This window comes from Rhinopithecus roxellana, chromosome 7 (assembly GCF_007565055.1).
Source record: "Rhinopithecus roxellana isolate Shanxi Qingling chromosome 7, ASM756505v1, whole genome shotgun sequence".
Lineage (NCBI taxonomy): Eukaryota > Metazoa > Chordata > Mammalia > Primates > Cercopithecidae > Rhinopithecus > Rhinopithecus roxellana.
Genome location: NC_044555.1, coordinates 113,765,993 through 113,790,063, shown reverse-complemented (window position 1 = coordinate 113,790,063; position 24,071 = coordinate 113,765,993).

Below are 24,071 nucleotides of genomic sequence, written 5' to 3'. Positions count from 1 at the left end.
GTACCACTGAGCCACAGCAGGCACACTGACAGATTCAACAGCAGACTTGCTACTTCTACAGCGAAGTAAAATATTCAAGACCTATTTCATTGGAGAAATAGTATCTAGTCTCCAGAGAAGGACTCACAAAATCAAGAGTTCATTCAGGAAAACAGAATTGGAACCACATTCCACTGTGGTTTTATCCTGAGCTGTTGATGTGCCCATGCCTAGTGTTGCTTAGAGGAAAAAAAAAAAAAAAAAACTAATTTATTTTAAATCAGTTGATAAAAGGGAAGGTGGTGGTGTTTTCAACCTAATGCATACAAACTCTAAGAATATAATGCATTTAAGTACTTTACATTAAAGATGAGTCCATTGAATGTTCCAGCCATCTGCATGTATTAGAACGTATCTTCTAGCAAAGCATGGTACCCATGTCAGTACAGCATGAGTAAAATCACAGGTCACCTAGGTAGCTCAACTTTTCTGCTGATAATTTGGATGAAACTTTAATTTCCATCTGGATTCAAAGAGAAAAGAAGGTCCAGAATTAGGACTTATCCTTAACACAACTAGAAGCAGTAATGACTAAAAAATTGAGAAGAGTGAGAGAGCACAAATGAGCAAGAGAAGAATGAGAAATAGTGATGAAAGTGAGATGGCTGTCTTTAGTCTGCCCTTCTGCAGATTAGGGTTTTGTTTTTTGTTTGTTTGTTTGTTTAGATGGAGTCTCGCTCTCTTGCCCAGGCTGGAGTGCAATGGCACGATCTCAGCTCACTGCAACCTCTGCCTCCCGGGTTCAAGTGATTCTCCTGCCTCAGCTCCCGATATTACAGGCATGCGCCACCATGCCAAGCTAATTTTTGTATTTTTAGTAGAGACCGAGTTTCACCATGTTGGCCAGGGTGGTCTCAAACTCCTGACCTCATGATCTGCCCTCCTCGGCCTCTCAAGGGGCTGGGATTACAGGCATGAGCCACCATGCCCGGCCCTTCTCCAGATTAAACATACAAATTCATGAACTGTTTCTTCTATGATAAAGTTTCAAAGTTCTCACCATTTTTAATATCCTCCTCTGGAGATTGTCTAGTGTGTCCTCCAGAGAATTATGCTAAAAATTCACCAAAATAATCCAGCATTTGGCTGAAAAACACAGAAAAGACTAGTGTTGTTACATCCGTCGATCAAGAACACTTCTAGACACCATATAGCAAAGCATGAGGTAATGGGGAAAACGTGGCACTGTATTAGATGCTGACATATAACAGCAAAAAAGACAGACAAGGTCCATGCCTTGAAAGAGTTTATGAGTTTGACAAAGAATCAAACAAATAATAAGAACATAAGATAACAAGCTGGGTGTGGTGGCTCACACCTGTAATCCCAGCACCTTGGGAGGCAGAGATGGGCAGATCACCTGAGGCCAGGAGTTCGAGACCAGCCTGGTCAAAATGGTGAAACCTTGTCTCTACCAAAAATACAAAAATTAGTCAGGTGCGGTGCCGCACACCTGTAATCCCAGCTACTCAGGTGTCTGAGGCACAAGAATTGCTTGAACCCAAAAGGCAGAGGTTGCAGTGAACTGAGATCGCACCACTGCACCCCAGCCAAGGCAATGGTACGAGATTCTCTCTCAAAAAACAAACAAACAAGCAAACAAAAATGTAAGATAACAATGAGCACTACAAATAAAATAAAGCAGTGATATATGCAGCCTAGGTAGTCAGGAAAGGCCACTCAGAGAGTGACATTTGAAGTGAGTCCTAACGACAACAGTGAACCAAGAAACTTACATGTGGAAGTACTTCCGGGCTGAAGGAAAAACTAATGCAAAGATCCTGAGACTGAATGAGCTTGACATATCCAGGGACCAAAAGATGGAAAATGTCAGGAGATAAGACGAAAACGGTGAGCAAGGGCCAGGTCATGTAGGGCTCTACTAGCAATAGAAATAAACTTGGATATCTAATTTCATTTGAGATGGAGTAGGGACCCCTCTTAGGGGCCTGCCAGGCACCTTCCCAACCCAAGAATGGAAATAAAAGGAAAATCTTGAGTTCCTTCAAGGGAAATTCCAGGCACCTAGCTAGCCTTGAGAAGTAAATGAGCAACCTGATAAGCAAGAAGGTAATATTAGCCTATAGTAGCCTACAATAGTAGCCAAGGACGTTCGAGTCATAATGTGTTTAGTTCTGTATAGAAACTAAAGATAATATTTTTTTGGGGGGTTGGGGAGGAAAGGAGTTTCACGCTTGTTGCCCAGGCCAGAATGCAATGGCAAGATCTTGGTTCACTGCAACCTCCGCCTCCTGGGTTCAAGTGGTTCTCCTGCCTCAGCCTCCCGAGTAGCTGGGATTAAAGGCACGTGCCACCACTCTGGGCTAATTTTGTATTTTTAGTAGAGACGGGGTTTCTCCATGTTGCTCAGGCTGGTCTCGAACTCCTGACCTCAGGTGATCCACCCGCCTCGGCCTCCCAAAGTGTTGGGATTACAGGCATGAGCCACCATGCCTGGCCTAAAGATAATATCTTAACATATGTCCCTGAGTTGTTCTTCAGAAAAGTGGACCCCCTACCAATGGAAAAATGCCATCTGCTGGTAGGTAGACCTCAGATGAGGGAACTGAGGACTGAACTCTGATGCCCATTCAGTGTTCTGAGTTTCTTCCTGTAGGGCCTGGAGGAAGTCACACTTACAGGCCAGAGCTCAACATTCCTTTCTGCTGTTGCCAAATTTTTTTTTCTTGTGTTTTTTTTTTTTTTTTTTCCTTTTTTGAGACGGAGCCTCGCTCTGTTGCCAGGCTGGAGTGCAGTGGCGCGATCTCGGCTCACTGCAACTTCCACCTCCTGGGTTCAAGCAATTCTCCTGCCCCAGCCTCCTGAGTAGCTGGGACTACAGGCACCCGCCACCATGCCCGGCTAATTTTGTATTTTTAGTAGAGACAGGGTTTCACCAAGTTGCCCAGGATGGTCTCGATCTCTTGACCTCGTGATCCGCCCACCTCGGCCTCCCAAAGTGCTGGAATTATAGGCGTGAGCCACCGCACCCAGCCAAATTTTTGACAAAGCTTCGCCTCCTTAAGCAACTGCAAATCAGAAAATCTTTGAATCCACCTATAACCTGTGGACCCCTGCTTCAAGGTGTCCCACCTTTTGAGGTCAAAGCAATGTATAGCTTTCATGTATCGCTTTTTTACTTTGTGATCTCTGCCTCCCTGGCTTTAAAAACCCTTAAGCCATCAGGGAGTTTGTGTCTTAACCATAAATTGCCTATTTCTCCTTGCTTGGGGCCCTGCAATGAATGCCTCCTTTTTTTCATTGCAAATTCCAATATCAGTGTTTGACTTTGTTGTGACAGGCAGGAGGATGGGCCCAGGTTAGGCTGGTCACAAAATGCAAGTCTACTGCGAGGTCTTTAGCAAAGAAATGACTATATATATATATTTTTGAGACGGAGTCTCGCTCTGTTGCCCAGGCTGGAGTGCAGTGGCACGATCTCGGCTCACTGCAACCTCCGCCTCCCTGGTTCAAGTAATTTTCTGCTTCAGCCTCTGGAGTAGCTGGGGCTACAGGCACCCACCACCACACCCAGCTAATTAATTTTTGTATTTTTAGTAGAGATGTGGTTTCACCATCTTGGCCAGGCTGGTCTGGAACTCCTGACCTTGTGATCCACCTGCCTTGGACTCCCAAAGTGCTGGGATTACAGGTGTGAGCCACCACGCCCGGCCAATATATATATATATATATATATATATATATTTTTTTTTTTTTAATTATAGCTTTGGCTACTGTGTTGAGAATGGATTGTAACCTGGCAAGTGTGGAAGCAGGGAAAGCTGTACAAAGGCTTTTTGTAGTAGTCCAAGGAAAAGGTGTTGATGGATTGATTTAGGTGAAAGCAGAATAGGTGGTGACAAGGGTTCTAATCCAGAACACATTTTAGAGGTACAGTCAGCAGGATATTATTGCTGCAATAAGGGGGAAAAGAAACCTAGGATGATTGTTAGTTTATGGACATAAGTGACTAGGTGGATGGTGGTAACAGGTAATTGATAGGGGGACAAGAGAAACAGATTTACGGGAGGAAACTATAAAACAGGATTATTCAATTTGTCTCCCAGGGGAAACTGGGAGATAGCCACTTGGGTCTAAGTCTCTGAATATTATCCTAGAGGATTGAGGTATACTAAGTTGTTGATTAACTGAATAAACTGAAATAGATGTTATCATAAATAATATCTGGCATTTTTATATAGAGATATATAATTGTTGATATATTTATTATCTGGTATAGATAATCATATATAATAGCTGAAATTTGTTCAGTGACAGTTACTGCTATATGGACACTGATACACTGATTGTCTTATTTAACCATCACAGTAACCCTATGAGAGAAGTACTATTTATTATCCCCATTTCACAGATGAGAAAACTGAGGTTCAGTGTGCAAGGAACTTTCTTGAAATCAACAACTAGTAAGTGAAGGAGCAGGATTAGAATCCAGGCATTTTGACCACAGAATCCCTCCTATTTCTATTCTCCTGCCTTCTCTATTTCCTTCTGGTGACGTGTGCCACTCTGAATTAGGCGACTGCCTTCTGTTACTGAACCACAACCTCCCTGAGGACAGGGACCTTGTATCATTCACCCCTAATTCCACAAGCCAACTAAAATCCCTAAGCAACCATCTAGGCCCACCTCCTCATTCTCTTAGTTACTCCATTAGCGGGATTGGTTCTATGACCAAGCCATCATCAATGATGATCATTATCATCATCATTATGATGACGTATGCTGACTTCATATTGGTGGTTTCACTTCATAATCCTGAAAGGAGATCATTTTCATCTGAAGGAGAGAGAAAGGGCAGATAAACTGGACTAGAGTTAAACTTCTCCTTTTATCCATAGGGCAAAAAAAAAAAAAAAAAAATGTTTAAATAATAAACAAAATTCCAATGTTCTTTTATTTTCTCATTTTTGTATTTTTAGTGGAATACCAACTTCATGTACACCTGGCTTATTCAGGTGAGTGAAAGTCGACAGGACAACTAACAGGCTTAAAAAATAACATTAAACATTGGGGAAGCAAAAGTTATTCCTGGAGGTAATTATATTTCACTGTGAAGTATTCTCAAGACAGTAAATTCTCACAAATATTTTGCAGCACCCATAAAATTCAATGGACCACCATCCAGACAAAAGGATAAAAACAGAACACATGAAGATAATGAATTTTCTTCAAACTATTCAGGTAAATTAATGCATTCTTCACATTCAGTGAGATTACAGTTATTTCAAAAGATAAGTTAAGGCTTCTTCCGTACTCTGTGTAATTCTTTGTCTGTGTTTAGGTTCACAGCACTGTACCTAAAATACAATAATTGGATGAATATTTGCTCAGCTATTAAATACTGTAATCTTTCATGTCTATAAACTGACCATTCTCTTTAGGGATTCCTGCTTTGTTCTCTTTCACTTGTTTTTGCTTAACACCAAAAAAAAAAAACCAAAACAAAACAAAAAAAACCTTGTTTACAAGCAGATTATATGAACATGTCTATATGACTTTAATTGTAATTTAACATATGTGTTTTTTGTGCTTTAATTGGCAGGGAATATTAGTCCAGATGTAGACAATTTGCAAGTGTACAGCTTTCTGTTTTTTAAATTTTACTTTAAGTTCTGGGATACATGTGTAGAATGTGCAGGTTTGTTGCATAGGTATACAAGTGCCATGGTGGTTTGCTGCACCCATCAACCCGTCATCTAGGTTTTAAGCTCCACATGCATCAGGTATTTGTCCTAATGCTCTCCCTCCCCTTTCCCCCACCTCCTGACAGGCCCCAGTGTGTGATGTTTCCCTCCCTGTGCCCACGTGTTCTCATTGTTCAACTGCCACTTATGAGTAAGAACATGTGGTGTTCGGTTTTCTGTTCCTGTGTTAGTTTGCTGAGAATGACGGCTTCTAGCTTCATCCACGTCCCTGCAAAGAACAAGAACTCATTCTTTTCTTTTCTTCTTTTTTCTTTCTTTCTTTTTTTTTTTTGAGACTGAGTCTTGCTCTGTTGCCCAGGCTGGAATGTAGTGGTGCAATCTTGGCTAACTGCAACTCCTGCCTCCCAGGTTCAAGCAATTATCTGCCTCAGCCTCTGAGTAGCTGAGATTACAGGCGCCCGCACCATGCCCAGCTAATTTTTTTGCATTTTTAGTACAGATGGGATTTCACCATCTTGACCAGGTTGGTCTTGAACTCCTAACCTCGTTATCCAACTGCCTCATCCTCCCAAAGTGCTGGGATTACAGGCATGAGCCACCACTCCCAGCCTTGAACTCATTCTTTTTTATGGCTGCATAGCATTCAATGGTGTATATGTACCACATTTTCTTTATCCAATCTATCATTTATGGGCATTTGGGTTGGTTCCAAGTCTTTGCTATTGTAAATAGTGTTGCAATAAACATACATGTGCATGTGTCTTTATGGCAGAATGACTTACAATCCTTTGGGTAAATACCCAGTAATGGGGTGGCTGGGTCAAGTGGTATTTCTGATTCTAGATCCTTGAGGAGTTGCCACACTGTATTCCACATTAGTTGAACTAATTTACATTCCCACAAACAGTGTAAAAGCATTCCTATTTCTCCACAGCCTCTCCAGCACCTATTGTTTCTTCAAAGTTATTTGTCTTCTGCTTTGCATTTTTAGGTTTTTATTTGTTTGTTTTGTTTTGTTCTTTTTTTAGAGACAGGTTGTTGCTGCTGCTCAGGCTGGACTCAAAACTCCTGGCTTCAAGTGCTCCTCCTGCCTCAGCCTCCCAAGTAACTGGGGCTGCAAAGAATAGCTGGGACTATAGGCAGGCACTACTGTACTTGATGCTTTTTTGCTTGACTGCTAGTTGGTATTTTGTTTATCTCAAAAGACAGGAGTCAACACTTGATAATTGGAAAAGTCAGGAAAGAGATCTTTGTTGGAGTTATGTGGTATGCAAAAACGATTCAATTTATTACAAAGAAAGTGAAATCTATACAATATATCATTTAATTAGTGATACTCCTGATCCCTCCCTGACACTGGCTTTCTGAACTTCTCATGAAAACACAAGCTTCCCTCCAGGTCCTCAACCCAGGAAGACGTTTCCCAATGTATACTATAACAGGAGCAGACCAGAAATCAAATTGATTCAATTGTTAATGTTCCATATTACTGATGACAAACGTTCAATATGAACATTCCTTCATAATTTTGCAAGTGCAGCAAAATTATTCTACTGAACATTGGAATACATTACATTACGTTTATTAGCATTTAGCATTTTCGCTATTTGAAAACTACATTTTAGGATCCTTGTATAATACCAAATTATTTCCTTATCTTCTTAAATCTATCTCTATCCTTTGTCCACTCTCTGATTTCCCTCAACAGCCTTCTAATTGGGATCCCTGCATCCAGCCATTTTATACAATTGCTGGAGCAGTACAGAAGGTGGAAAACCTGGAGGATGGGTGGGGAACCATAGCCATTGCCACGGGCATTGTGCTACATGACTCCAAGAGGGACCAGTGTGGCCACCACTAGCATACATAGAGCACATTTATGCAAATTAGAGAAAGGTGTTCCCTCTCGACAGATAGATTGGAAAAAGGCACCTCTCTGGATGAACAGATCAGTAAAGCACTCTCTCTTGTGGGACATATTAAGAATGAGGACCCTCGGTGGGCTTACGTAGCTCTGTGGGCTCATGGTATAGCAAACACAATACAGGCTTAATTCCAGGCCTTACTGCCTACTCTTACCCACCAGGTACCTTTGTGCAGTGCAAATTGTGCAATCATACACAGCAGTCCTGTGAGCAGCTTTCTGACCTTTTTTTTATTCTGTCTTGGCTTTCTCTCCTGGAACCCTAAAGGCCACTTGATTCAGAGTTCTTTGGGCCAGTGGGACACAATTGTGTCTTGCAAGGTTTCTCTCTTCCTAGATCGGACCCTTTTTTGTTTTCTTTTATATGTTTACTAAATGCTGGCTATGAGCAAGCCACTGCTCCTCACCCATTCTCACTCATTGTAAAACACATGGATTTATTCATCTTTCTAAAGCTCAGGTATGAACGTTTCATCACTTGCCTGCTTCAAAATCTTTGTCCTCCCCAAGCATCGAGCACAGAGCTTGAGTCCTGGCCACATGTCAGAAGTCGTGGATTGTGGTCCCAAAGTGCTGGGATTACAGGTGTGAGCCAGCACGGGTAGAGACAGGGTTTCACCATGTTGGCCAGGCTCGTTTTGAACTCCTGATCTCAAGTGATCTGACTCTCTCGGCCTCCGAAAGTGCTAGGATTACAGGCGTGAGCCATCGCACCCAGCGTTTTCTAACATTTTTAATGACAATTTTTAAATATACAGAAAAATTGAAAGAATTGTACACTGAACACACCCATCACCTAGATCCTGAAATTAAACATTTTAGTATATTTGCTTTGTATAGCCCATGTTATTTTTATCATACCATTCTCCCTTTCTGTTTGATGTCACGCACCTCAGGGTTTTTTTCAGCTCTAGTAGGCTAAGCTAGCTCATCCTTTACCAATGAAGAGACAGAATGAGAGGGAAGGCGAAGGGTGGGGCTAATAACAGTCAACCCAAATTAACAGATTTAAGGAATGAATAGTATATTTATGTCACCTCTTGTACTTTAATTTATGCCAACTACAACGTTTTTATTATTTTATTCCAGGTACAATGAAAAATGGAAGTATTATCTCAGAAATTACAACTGAGAGGGATGAAGATATAGCATATGCTATACCTAAAAGATACATCAAGCAGGATATTGGGAATATGAATTGATGAAATTTAATTTACGATTGTCCTATAATGCCTTTTCATTACAGTACCACACAAATTGAGGCAATAAATGCATATTTGATCAAAAAAGTATGGCCACTCGTCTTTTAACCAGATAGATTGCAAATGTCATTAGAATTCAGGTTCTACGAGGCAGGAAAGAAGTGTTTTGACTAGAGACAAGGGCAGATGGAATAAGAGAGTCAGGCATTCAGTAGGAATTTAATTTGTATTTGCTTAGACAAGGCTGTGCAATGTAGTCTCAGTTCTATATTTATTTAAGATGATATATCTTCTTTTGGTATATCTGATTTTCTGAAAACAATATGATTAACAAATATGTTACTGATAGACAAAGTTAAAATCATCATGGGGACTTCATTTTTAGCAGTGATTGCACATAGACAACCCCTTGCTTAAGTAATTTTAATTGTATATATAGCCAGCCACCGCATTTCCCTGAAACATGGAATGACTATTTTTTGGCAACATGTAATTACAGTCATGTGTCATATAATGACATTTCAGTCAATGGCAGACTACATATAGAACAGTGATTCCATAAGATTATAATAACAGATTTTTATAGTACCTTTTTCTTTTTCTTTCTTCCTTTTTTTTTTTTTGTTTTTGAGACAGAGCCTCACTTTGTTGCCCAGGCTGGAGTGCAGTGGCTCCAGCTCAGCTCACTGCAACCTCCGCCTCCCAGGTTCAAGCGATTCTCCTGCCTCAGCCTCCCGAGTAGCTGGGATTACAGGCACCTGCCACCGCATCTGGCTAATTTTTGTACTTTTAGTAGAGATGGGGTTTCACTAGGTTGGCCAGTCTGGTCTCGAACTCCTGGTTTCAAGTGATCTGCCTGCCTCGGCCTCCCAAAATACTGGGATTACAGGCATGAGCCACTGCACCCAGCCTATAGTACCCTTTTTATGTTTAGATACACAAGTATGTATCATCTTGTTACAACCACCTCCAGCATTCAGTACAGTCACATGCTATACAGGTTTGCAGCCTAGGAACAACAGGCTACACCATGTAGCCTAGGTGTGTAGTAGGCTATACCATCTAAGTTTGTGTAAGTACATTATGATGTTAACATAACAACGAAATCAATTAATGCATTTTTCACACGCATACCCCCGTCAAATGACTGTATATACTAAACAGCATGCACTATCCATTAAGTAAGCAACTACACCTCAACTAAGGTTTTATTTATTGTCAAATAATGCTGATAATGATGATAACAACCACTAACTTATTATGATAAATTAAGTGTTTCAGATGGGTGTTTTTCAAAATGTGGGGATTTACTCCTGAGTTGCACCATGATATTAATTTTTCAAAAATAAATCAGAACTTAATATAGCTGAGAATGGAAAGTATTTTGGTCCGTCACATGTAATATATGTTTTGTAAAACTTTTCAGTTACACACACACCAATACAAATACTTGGTTGTGATGCCAAATGTATTTGGTCAAAAGTTTTGAAAGCCACTGTTTAAGTTGCTGGCCATCACCCCAACATCCCACCTGAAATACAGTGCCATAACAGAAACATACTCCAGTTGAAGTCTTAGCAGTGCAGAGCAGAGAAGGACAACTACCTCTCTTTTGCCCTAGACTCCTATCCTTATCAGCTCAGCCTATGACAATATCACGTTTTCGTTGTTGTTGTTGTTGTTGCATATAGATCACGCTGTTTGCACATATCAAGCTGGTGCTGAAGCTCAATTCCTTTCAAAGGGTATTATCACGTTGAAATTATATTAGACAAAGTGAGCCACAAAGTATCATCAAATTATTAGCAGAAAAAGTAGACTGTGGACAAGACTCACATAAGTTTCTTATACTGCTTATTCAAATATATAACATCATGACAAGTTTGAAGAAGTACAAACTTATTTGTTCTACTAAAATTAAGTTAAAAAAAATAAAATAAAATAAAGGAGTATAGGCTGGGAGCGATGGCTCACGCCTGTAATCCCAGCATTTTGGGAAGCTGAGGTGGGCAGATCACCTGAGGTCAGGAGTTCGAGACCAGCCTGGCCAATATGGTGAAACCCTGTCTCTACGAAAAGTACAAAAGAAGTAGCCGGGCATGGTGATGCATGTCTGTAATCCCAGCTACTTGGGAAGCTGAGGCAGGAGAATCGCTGGAACCCGGGAGGTGGAGGTTGCAGTGAGCCGAGATCGCGCCACTGCATTCCAGCCTGGGCAATAGAGGGAGACTCCGTCTCAAAAAAAAAAAAAAAAAAAAAAAAAAAAAAAGAGAGAGAGAGAGAGAAAGAGAGAGTATATTGCCATGTAAGTGTGTTTATTTTCAGGTAACCATTTTAGGATCACTTTGTCATAAGCAAATGTAGGCAAAATGAGATGGAAAACAAAAATCAAAGGAATCTTGCTGCTGAGAAAAGACAATTAGAATGTTTGTCTCTGGGTTACCTAGTTTGGTTATTTAGATATCTGGGTTAACTAAATCTACATTGATCCAATTTAGTCAAAGCTGCAAATTTTTGTGTATTTCATTAGTACATATAAATACCAACACAAGCATGAAGTTTCCAAAGTAATTCTCTAAAAATTAAATAGAATATCCCCCTGAAGATTCACTGCTCAATTAAAAAGCTGAGTTAATGTAATCTCTCATAGTTTTCATATTTGGCTTACCCAATTTCTTGAACATCTTTAATAATGTTTAGTAGAGGCCAAATTCTTCCCAAGCAACCAATATGCTTCTGGAGTGTCCTCTCTCTTCTCATCTCTGGCTCTTTGAATACAAATAAGCTAAGTCAAAAAAATTACTTTTCATTACATAAGCCAAAGAGAATTAAGAAAGTCAGTAGGTTAGGAAAAGTAAAATTTTCTATTATACATTTTCATATCAAAGAGAAACAGCTATTGGATGATCCACTCTTTGGTATTATCAGAGACATGCCTTTCTTACTTATCAACACAGAAATCTGATGGCGGATTACCTGAGGTTAGGAGTTGGAGAACAGCCTGGACAAACATGGTGAAACCCCATCTCTACTAAAAATACAAAAATTTGCCAGGCGTGGTGGCGGGCACCTGTAATCCCAGTTACTTGGGAGGCTGAGGCAGGAGAGTCGCTTGAACCAAGGAGGCAGAGGTTACGGTGAGCTGAGATTGGGCCACTGCATTCTAGCCTGGGTGACAGAGTGAAACTCCTTCTCAAAAAAAAAAAAAGAACAGAAAAAAGAAATCTGAGACCCGACTATAATGATTCAAAAGTCCATTTCCGCCTTTCTCTCCCACTAACCTCAACTCACAAGAGACTCATACAAACGGTTTTATAACTTTCCAATAAAATAGTCACATGATTAAGACATGATAGCTCTCAGTTACAATTTATTCTTATATTCCTATATGTTAATATGTCTAGTTGTCTGGAACAATTTAAGAAAAGATCTCAACAAGCTTATCAAAATGTTAAAATACTATTATTAGTAGTGGGGAAAGTGAGCTAGGAGGACAAAGCTGTGTCCACAGAAATTAAAAAGCTGCTAGAAATGTTCTTTTTCTCAGGCAGGAAATCTATCAGTTCAATTTGTCAGATCCCTGGTTACGTGAAAGCTAAATGGGACTTCATGCAGTTAGAGGTAATAAAGATTAACATCAAGGCCACAGCTACAGAAATGAAGGAGTTTTCATCAGGTTATGCTCAGACACAGCTTATTCGGTTGCTTGCTTCATTTTGCAGGGAAATTCCAAGCATCTAAAGCAGAGTTCACTGAACAAACTGCTTTCTTAGGCAAAGCATTTCCAATAGACATACACATTGATGTGGTGCTCCTCCTGCTGTTAGAACACAGATGGTACCTCTTCCACCCATGCCAACTGCCTCAATCTGATATAAAAAACATGATCCAAGCCCACTTAAGTGTATCCTTGAACAAACATTAGAGAATATTAGGGAAAACATTCATCCCCAGTGAAATATCCCTATTTCGGAGACATGCCTGTGATTAAAAAATATTCTGCATGTAATAGTAATAAGAGTACAACAGGTATGATCATATAAACCTGGTTTTGAAAGTTCTAAAATTTCAGGATACTTGTTTCAGAAAATCTAAAGCGAAAACATTTCCATAGCAAAGTGCACTTTTAAGATACATTAATTAAGGCATGCATAGTTTACATCTTTGACAATCGAATACATACACAGAAAATCATTAAAAGGCATGGATAAAAGGTCCAAGAGACAAAGAGATAATAGACGTCTACTGAAGTAGATGGCCCTTGTCATACTCCATAGGAAATAAAAAATTTACTATTGTTTCTAGCATAAGTTAAGAACTTATTTATATACTTAATAAATTTTTAGGAAAGTGGAAAACCAAATTTATTTATTTTTAATTTTTATTTTTTGTAGAGATGAGGTATTGTTGCCCAGGCTGGTCTCGAACTCTTGGCCTCAAGCAATTCTCTTGCCTCAGCCTCCCAAAATGCTGGGATTATAGGTGTGAGCCACCATGCTCAGCCCCAACTTTAAAATTCAATTTTTATTTTTCTGACTTTCATTTGAGTTTCAGAGGTACATGTGTAGAATTGTTATAAAGGTAAATTGCATGTCACAGGGGTTTGGAGTATAGATTATTTCATCACCCAGGTAATACATATAGTACCTGATAGGTACTATACTTATTATACTTAGATCCTCATTTTCTTCTCACCCTCCACCCTCAAGTAGGCCCTGGTAGGTGCCTACTGTTCCCTTCTTCGTGTCCATGTACACTCAACTTTTAACTCCCACTTATAAGTGACAACATATGGTATTTGATTTTCTGTTCTTGCATTAGTTTGCTTAGGATAATGGCCTCCAGCTCCATCCACGTTGCTGCAAAGGACATGATTTTGTTCTCTTTTATGACTGCATAGTATTCTATGGTGTATATGCATCACATTTTCTTTATCCAGTCTACTGCTGATGTACATTTAGGTTGATTCCATGTCTTTGCTATGGTGAATATTGCTGCAATGAACATACGCATGCATGTGTCCTTACGGTAGAACAATTTATATTCCTTTGGGTATATAGGATTTTATATTCCTTTGGGTATATAGGATTGCTGGGTCGACTGATAGTTGTGTTTTACGTTCCTTGAGAAGTCGCCAAACTGCTTTCCATAATGGCTGGATTAATTTACATTCCCATCAGCAATGTATAAGCTCCCTTTTCTCTACATCCTCACCAGCACCTGTTAGTTTTTGACTTTTCAGTAATAGTCATTCTGACTGGTGTGCGATGGTATCTCATTGTCATTTTGTTTCACGTTTCTCTAGTGACTAGGGATGTTGAGCGTAAAATTCTATTTTCAACATCATTTTTTAGACAATTGGCACATATTATTCCCTCAAAATTCCACTGTTAATATTTTTATATTTCCCTACTTTTCTCTTGCCCTTTTTGTACTTACTTTTACTCCTCAACAATTATTAGCTCAATCATATTTTGCATAAATGCTGGTAATAAAATACAAAAGGAAGATCAGTATGGAAAGGAAGAGATTAAGTGAAAATGAAAAGTTGGAAAAGCTATTAAAGAAAAGAAAATAAAGAATACTTGTGGTAGCCATGAAATCTCTTTTCTTCTGTGCCTCTCAGAATTCACACTACGGGGAGTGTATTTCACTCACACAGCTGCTGGGCTCTGAAATCTATCACTGTATTTGCACTGAAGCCACACTTATCATTAGCTGCTCCTAGACAGTAACTGAATGAGGCAGGGATGTTACCAGCAGTGAATCCATATGGGTCTGCAGCAACCTCAATTCTTGCCTCCTCAGAAGAAATAATTTGACTAAGGGGCATAAGGCAGAGGCAAGTTTTAGAGCAGGAGTGAGAGTTTAATGAAAAGCTTTGGAGTAGCAGTGAAAGGAAGCACACTTGAAAGACGGCCAAGCAGGTGACTTGAGCGGTCAAGTGCACGGCTTGACCTTTGACTTGGGGTTTTATTCATTGGGATTCTTCCAGGGTCTGAATTTCTTCTCCCCTGATTCTTCCCTTGGAATGGGCTGTCCGCATGCACAGTGGCCTGCCAGCACTTGGGAGGGGTCGCATGAGCAATGTGTTTACTGGAGGTGTACGCATGCTTACTTGAGGCATTCTTCCCTTACCAGTTGAATGTTCTTAGAAGAACGTCTTATACCGGATAAACTTTGCCATTTTGCCTCTTAGTGCACATGCTTAAGCCCAGCTGACCAACTCCTGAGATCTTATTGGGAAGCTGCTGATCACCAGTTTCAGCCGTTTTCTATCTATTGGGAGACCGCCTTTCCCTGGTGCCAGCTGCGACCAATAATTATTTCAGAGAGTCAGCTTAACAACTGCCTGACCATCACCTGATGTTCATCTGGCATTCCTGGTATAGGGGAGCCCTCTCCTGCCCTGCTCATGTCTGACTAGCTACCTACTCTGACAGGGGTACTAATGCAAGTCATTCCTGGGAGAGGCAGGACTCCTCTGACACCTGGCTTTGGCTCAAGGATCCTTTGCACTGAGTCTCAGATTCTTCCACTCAACCTTCTTCTCTTGCTCCTTCACAAGGGTCAACCTGCATCATGATCTTTCAGCTCTGCCCACTTCCTCTGGCAACCTCCACATTTTCCTTTATAGGTATTTTCCCTAATAACCCTCTTGCATGTCAAATCCCATTTTGGCATCTGCTTCTTGGGTACCTGAAATAGCACAAACGGTACCAAGAGTGGCACAAGGGTGGAGAAAAGGCAGTAAAATGTGGATGTTAGACTGGTTCGCTCACTGCCCATGAGGGAAGAGGACACCATCCTGCATAGTAGATGGAACACGGGCACAAGGTGGTGGCTCAATTGCTACAGGTTTCCCCAGTACTGACCTGGAAAATGTCCTAGTGGAGGGAAATGCTGTTGCAGGTGTGATGATTTAGGCATTTGCGAGATATGGGTGTAACAATGCCTAAAAAACAGAAGAGTTGGCTGGTTACTGATAAGCTATATATATGCTCTTTCTCTGGAGAGATAATGGGAGATTGTGGGCCTCTAACAAGCAGTTAATAGCTAAGTGTGAAAACAACAAGGCCTTGGTAGTAGCTTACAAAGAGGCTCTTATCTCTTGCAGTGAAGAGCAAACAAAACTAAAGGCCTAATTGTTTGAGTTGCTGAGTCAGAGATATCTGAGTGATCAGCCAAGGCAAAATCAGCTATGTGAATGCTAGGACCCTGGGAAAGGAAGCCTGGTCCCTTGAACTAAGCAACGAGAAGATCTAAATAAAATCCCAGAAGATGTTGACTCTGCACTCCTCTCCATCACCACCACCACCCCCAACCACACACACACCTTGAACACTCTGGGATTGCAGAGCTAGCCCCGCCTTCCTTAATAGGTGCCAGTGCTTTGGTTGTGCTTAGAAGGTACTACAGAGGCTTCTCCCTTGCAAGAAAACAGACGTCCCACTAAAGAACTGCCTTCACCTTCTCTCCTAACTGCCAGACCAACAACAAAGGTTCAATCCAAGCATCACCCAGATGAGGATGTGCTGGGCCTGAGAAGCAGACAACCTGGCTAGACACTACACTGCAAAGATTAGCCTGTGTGTATCTTCAGGATCCAGGGGACGCATATGAGTATGCCTGGGATCGAATACTGAGACTGTTCTGGGGAGCTAGAGTGTAAAATTGTATAATAAAGAGTTCATTGACCAGGGAGCACTTTCTTTTTTTTTTTTTTTTTTTTTGAGGCGGAGTCTCGCTCTATCGCCCAGGCTGGAGTGCAGTGGCGCAATCTCGGCTCACTGCAAGGTCCGCCTCCCGGGTTCATGCCATTCTCCTGCATCAGCCTCCTGAGTAGCTGGGACTACAGGCGCCCGCCACCTCGCCCGGCTAGTTTTTTTGTATTTTTAGTAGAGACAGGGTTTCACCAAGTTAGCCAGGATGGTCTCGATCTCCTGACCTCGTGATCCGCCCGTCTCGGCCTCTCAAAGTGCTGGGATTACAGGCTTGAGCCACCGCGCCCGGCCTTTCAGGGAGCACTTTCTTACTATGACATTTAACACCAAGAAGAACCTCATGAGTGCAGGCATATATGTTACTGGGAGTATCTTAGAAGACCGGAAAAAGCCATGGCCAATATTCACCAATGAGGAAATACTTGACTTGTCCTAGCGGACGGCAGAGGTAGAAATTAAAGAACTGTGGGAGGGAGCAGGAATGAGGGAATGATAGAGTGAGGAGCTCAGCAAATCCCTTCCTCAAAGGCAATGACGAAACTGAAAAAGTTTTCAAAAACAGCTATTTCAGGACTCTGTCTATTGACCAGAGGCATCCCACAGATTGAAAAGCATTTACATAAGAAAAAGTACCGACCTTTGGTAAGAACAGTGGGGGTCTCTGGTGTTGACCTCTCAACCACCCAGCTCCCATCACAGTAATTCTACCAGAGCAAGGCAAGCTGTGAAACCAGGAGCTCTACTGCCAGATGGTACTGATTTGATTTGGAGTAGAGAAAAAGCTCCAAACCCAGGAGCACTGTCAAAAATAATGGCTTTCAGTGTCAGAGACGGCCAATGTCACAGCTGCTTGAGGCTGCAATACTTCTTGAGGTGATCAACAAAACAGCCTGAAATTTAACAGGAAAATGACAGCCACAGTGGGCCTTCTTGACAAGCTACCAGATATCGCTGGTGTTTTGGAAGGCTCTGCAAATGTGTAAGGCTGCTTTTACTTAGAAGACACAGGAGAAGATCCCAGAGATCTACTAGTAGGCCTGATTGAATCTAAGATCTTGCACATATGCAGAGAAGACAGGAGAAGACCCAGCAGAAAGTAAAACTTGGGGCAGACTTATAAACTGTCTGAATTTTGAAAGCAATCCCCATATATCAATTTGCAAGAGTGGAAGCCTTACTGGCTCAAGTTGTTTAAGCAAAACCTCTGAATAATAACTGACTGTCCACTATGCTTATTGATCCAGTCACAGTTCCTAGGGAGCCAAACTTAAAAATACTGTAAAACAAGAATTTAAACAATCAATAAAGACACTACAGAGAAGATAATCTCTTTAAAAATTAGTTCAGGCAAGTTACTAAACTGAAAAAGTAAGAAAAAGCAACAACAACATACTCCAAGGAGAGTAGGATGAGAATCTGTATTTTCCACAATATTATATCTAGATTGTCTAGTTTTCATCAAAATATTACAGAACACAGAAAGGAAACAGAGAAGAGTGGCCCATAAATAGGAAGAAAAGCAGTCTATAGAAAATGTGTCAAATGGGCCATGAAGTTGAACAAAACTTCAAAGCCATGGTTATAAATACTTTCATAAAAAATTAAAGGAAACACTTCTTAAAAATTAATGAAAATATGATTATAATAACTCATCCAATTAAAAATATCAATAGAGAGATAAAAATTTTCAAAAGAACCAAGTTGCAAAGTATAATAACTGAAGTAAATAATTTACTAGACGTGTTCAATGGCAGATTTGAGATGGCAGAAGAAAGAATCTGCAAATCTAAAAGTAGATCAGTAGGGACTATCCAGTCTGAAGAACAGAAATAAGAATGAAGAAAAAAGAACACAGCCTTAGAGACCTCAGAGTCATGATCAAGCCACCAAAGTAGGTAGAAGGAGAGTCTCAGAAGGAGAAGAGAAATTAGAAGAAAAATACATAAAGAAATAATGGCTGAAAATCCCATATTTGCTGAAAAACATTAATCTGTATATACAAAAATCTCAATGATCTCTAAATGGGATAAACACAGAGATCCACACCTAGATACTTCATAATGAAAATGTTAAAAGCATTAAAAAAAACCTAATCATGGAAAAGAGAACTACAATCTGATTACCAGTTGAATTTGCATCAAAAGCAACGGCAGACAGAAGGCAACGGGAGATATACTCAAATACCAGAAAGACAGGAAAAGAAAATCTCCACCAAACAATAAGTGCATATCCAGCAAAACTATCTTTCAAATATGGAGAAACAAAGATATTCCTAAAAGCACAAAAACTGAGAGAATTCATCACTAGCACATCTGACCAACGAGAAATACTAAGTAAGTCTCTCAAGCTGAAAGGAAGTAATGCCAGATGGTGAGTTGAATTCACATGAGAAAACAATTCTCCAGTAAAGGCAATGATGTAGGTAATTATAAAGACCGTATAAATACGCTTTTCACTTTCCTTCTCTTACCTTATTTATGATACAATTGCATACAATAATAATCATCAAGTTATATGTCTGGGCTTATAACATATAAAGATGTAAGATATACGAAAATAATACCAAAAACGTGTAGTGAAGGAGGAGAACAACATTAAAGAAAATTTCTATGTTTTACTGGAACTAAGTTAGTATTAATTGAATTAAGTTGTGATAAGATGCATACTCTAATGCCCAGAGAAACCATTAAGAAAATAATTATATATATATATATATATATATATATATTTTCAATCAACAAATGAATTGAAATGTTATACTAGAAAATATCTATCACAAAACAAAGTAGTAAAGGAGGAACAGAGAAATAAGACAAACATATGACACATAGAAAACAAGTAACAAAATGGCAGACGCAAGTTCAATCATATGAATAATTACATTAAGTGTTAAAGGACTAAACATAAATCAAAAGGCAAACTCTCAGATTGAATTTAAAAAACACAATCCAACTCTGGGCTGTTCATAAGAAACACTTTTTTTTTTTAAAGACAGAGTCACTCTTTTGCCCAGGCTGGAGTGCAAATGGTGCAATCTCGGCTCGCTGCAACCTCCGCCCCCCGGGTTCAAGCAATTCTCCTGCCTCAGCCTCCCAAGTAGCTATTACAGGCGCCCGCGACCATACTTGGCTAATTTTTGTATTTTTAGTAGAAATGGGGTTTCATCATGTTGGCCAGGCTGTTCTCTAATTCATGACCTCAGGTGATCCACCCGCCTCAGCCTCCCAAAGTGCTGGGATTACAGGCGTGAGCCACTGCGCCAGTCCAAGAAACACACTTTTGATTATAGTAAATTTAATACAAAAATTACTAGAGACAAAGGAATGTTTTGTGATAATAAAATGTCATCCGGGAAGCTGTAACAATGAAAAATACACACCTAATAACACAATTCCAAAATACATGGAAAAAAAAGCTGATAGAATTGAAGGGAAAAACAGACAATTCAACAGTAATAGTCAGAGACTTTAATATCCTCTTCTCAATAATTGCTGCGCAGAAAATCAGCCAGGATATAGAAGACTAGAACAAAACTACCGACAAGCTAAACCTGGCATCTATAGAACCCCCTAGGCACCAACAGCAGAATACACATGGTGCATCCTCCAGGATAGGTCATGCAGAAAATCTCAATACACTTAAAAGGACTGAAATTATACAAGGTATGTTCTCGAATCAAAATGGAAGTAAATAAGAAATCAACAACAGAAGGAAATTTGGGGAATTGCCAAATATGTGGAAAATGAATAATGCACTTACAAATAACTCATGGGTCAAATGTCAAATAACAAATCACAAGGGAACATTGGGTATATTTTGAGTTGTACAAGAACAAAAACACAACATAACAAATGTATGGGATGTAGTAAAGTAGTGCTTAGAGGGTAATCTATAGCTTAGAGCATCTGTATTAGAAAAGGAAACATATCTCAAGCTATCAACCTAACTTCACCTTAAGAAACTAGAAAAAGAGCAAACTAAACACAAACAAGAATGCAGTACAAAGAAAATAATAAAGATAAAAGTGGAGATCAGTGAACTAGAAAGAGAAAAATAAGTACAATGAATGAAATCAAAATTGGTTCTTTGAAATGATTGAATAATAATTGACAACCTTTAGCAAAACCAACCTAGTCAAAAAGAACACATGGATTACCAGTCAGGAATGAAAGAGGAGACATCATCACTTACTTTCCAAAAATTAAAAGGGTAGGTCGGGCTCAGTGGGAGCCACCTAATCCCAGCGCTTTGGGAGGCCAACGCCAGAGGATCACTTGAACCCAGGAGTTCGAGACCAGCCTGGGCAACATGGCGAAACCCTGTTTCTGCAACCAAATGCAAAAATTAACTGGATGTGGTGACACATGCTTGTGGTCCTAGCTACTTGGGCAGCTGAGGTAGGAGGAGCCCTTGAGCCCAGGAGGCAGAGGTTGCAATGAGCAGAGAACTGACCACTGCACTCCAGCCTGGGTGACAGAGTGAGACTTTGTCTCAAAAACTAAATAAATAACTTTTTAAAAAATTAAAAGGATTGGCTGGGCACAGTGGCTCATGCCTGTGATCCCAGCACTTTGGGAGGCCAAGGCGGGTGAATCACCTGAAGTCGGGAGTTCGAGACCAGCCTGGCCAACATAGTGAAACCCTGTGTCTACTAGAAATACAAAAATTAGCTGGATGTGGTAGTGGGAGCCTGTAATCCTTGCTACTCGGGAGGCTGAGGCAGGATAATCACTTGAACTCAGGAGGCAGAGGTTGCAGTGAGCAGAGATCACGCCACTGCACTCCAGCCTGGGCAGCAGAGTAAAACTCTGTCTCAAAATAAAATAATAAAATAAAATAAAATAAAATAAAAGGATTATGAGGGACTACTATGAACAACTGTGTGCAAACAAATTAGAAAACAAAAAGGAAAAACTGCTGGGGGCAGTGGCTCATGCCTGTAATCCCAGCATTTTGGGTGGCTGAGGCAGGAGGATCACTTGAGCCCAGCAGTTAGACACCAGCCTGGGCAACATGGCAAAAACCTGTCTCTACAAAAGTACAAAAATTAGCCAGGCATGGTGGTGTATGTCTGTAGCCCCAGCTACTTGGGAGGCTGAGGTTGGAGGATTGCTTGAGCCTGGGAGGCTGAGGTTGCAGTGAGCCAAGATTGTGCCACTGCACTCTGGCCTGGGTGATGGAGTGAGACTCTGTCTCAAAAATTAAAGAAGGAAAAATTCCTAGAAAAATTCAAACTACTGGAATTGACTAAAATAAAAATAGAAAATCTGAATTGACCTTTAGCCAGTAATGAGATTGAATTAGTAATTTTAAAACCTCCCACAAAGAGAAGTCCAGGCCCGAATGACTCCACTTGGGAATTGTGCCAAACATTTGAAGAAGAATTAACATTAATTATACACAAACTCTTCCAAAAAATGGAAGAAGAGGGAATATTTCCTAACACATTTTATGAGGCTAGTATTACTCTGATCCCAAAACTAAAAGCATTATAAGAAAATAGTACTACAGACCAATATAATTTATGAATATAGATGCAAAATTCTCAACAAAATAGTGAGTATTTAGCAGCACACAAAAAGGATGTAGCCAATAGAATTTATCACAGAAATGCAAAGTTGGTTCAAAACACAAAAATCAGTCAATGTAATATACCATATTAGTTCAATAAAGAAAAAAACCTCCTATCAATAGACATAGGAAAAACATTTGACAATATCCAGTATCCTTTCATTATTTTGAAAAAACACTCAGTATATACACTTGTACAAGTGCAAGGCATGTGCACTGAAAAAGTACAAAACAATGCTGAGGGAAATTACAGAAGATTTAAAGAAATGGAGAAATTTTCTATGTTTGTGGATCGAAAGACTCAATATTATTAAACAGAAATTGTCCCCAAATTGACTAAATGCAATCTCTGTCAAAATCTCAGCAGGCCTTTATTTTATTTTATTTTATTTTATTTTATTTTATTTTATTTTTTGCAGAAACTGAGACACTGACCCTAAAATTTACTTAAAAATGCAATAGAACTCTAATAGGCAAAACAATCTTGAAAAAGAACAAAATTAGAGGACTTATACCTCCTAATTTAAACATCTACTGTGAAGCCACCGTTATCAAGGAGAAAAATAAGCTGGTCAGTTAGTAATAGCTATCTTTCTCACTGGCCAATTTAGAACTGTCAGGATGGGCACATGAATGGAACAATCACATTGGCAAAGATAGAAGCTGCATGTGGGCCCAGCAGCAAGAACTCCCACTCGCCAAGGCCGAACTAGCTATTGCCTCTCAATGTCCAAACTGTCAGCAAAAGAGACCAACTCTATGCTCCCAATATGATACTATTCCTTGGAAATGACTTTAATTGGGCCCTCCTATCTGGGATGGGGCAGCAATTCATATTGACAGGGATAGATACATATCCTGGCAATAGGTTTTCTTTTCCCCCAGCAAAGCCTCAGCCAGCACCACCATTCTGGACCTTACGGAATGCACAGGCATGGAATTCCACACAGTAGAGCATACAACCAGACCACTCAATTCACAGTAAGAAGGATGTGAGGGTGGAACCGTGACCACGGGACCTACTGGATATATCATACACTACACCATTCAAAAGAAGCCAGACTCAGTCTTTTTAGAGACCCAGCTGAAGCACCAGTTTGAAGACAACGCTCTGAAAGGATGGGGTGTCATCCTGAGAAATGCGATGTATGTACTAAAGACCTCAATATGAGGCTGCATCCTCCAGCTGTGTACCTCCTGGTATTCCCTTGCCCCATTCTAACTGAATAGGGAAGTATAGCAATTCCAGACTGGGAAGATCTCAGACCACTCAAGAATGAAGGTTTAGGTCACATCACCGGGTAAGTCAGCGAGACCTGCTGAGGAGATAGCTAAGGAAGCGGTGAATTTAGAATGAATAGTGGAAGAGGGAGAGGATGAGGACCCATTCTGGCCCCAAGACCAACTGCAGTGAGTAGGGTTGTAGGTCATCCCACTAATCTCTCTCTTCTGATTTCTACTCAGAAAAAAAGAGTGCACAGGAACCATGAAGCAGCTGCTCCCTGAACCTGTAGTGGAGAGGTGGATCTGTGCAAAACAATAGAAGGACTACTGCAGTCATGAGAATGCACCTTTCAGATCCTCATCAGCAGAGAGTGAGAATAACCAATAGACCCAGCTGCTGTGCTCTGAATCCATCACTACATCAAGGCTGGGGCTACACTTCTAAGGACTGAGAGCAGGAGGCATACTGAAGCGTGTACACCCATTCTTGGAAGATACAGGCCTCCTTGGGCTATTAAAACCCTGTGAATGGCTTGGAAAACATTCTAGTTTCCTGATGCCCAAAGAGTTGTGTAGCTCTACTGCACTGAGTCAGAATGACCAAATCTTTCAGGGTTCATTATTTTGCCAGTTTTAAGGACACTCAGAAACCAGACCTCCTCCTCCTTCCCATCTGAAGAAAACACCACGACCACCGCCCCCCACCACATAAATGATTTAC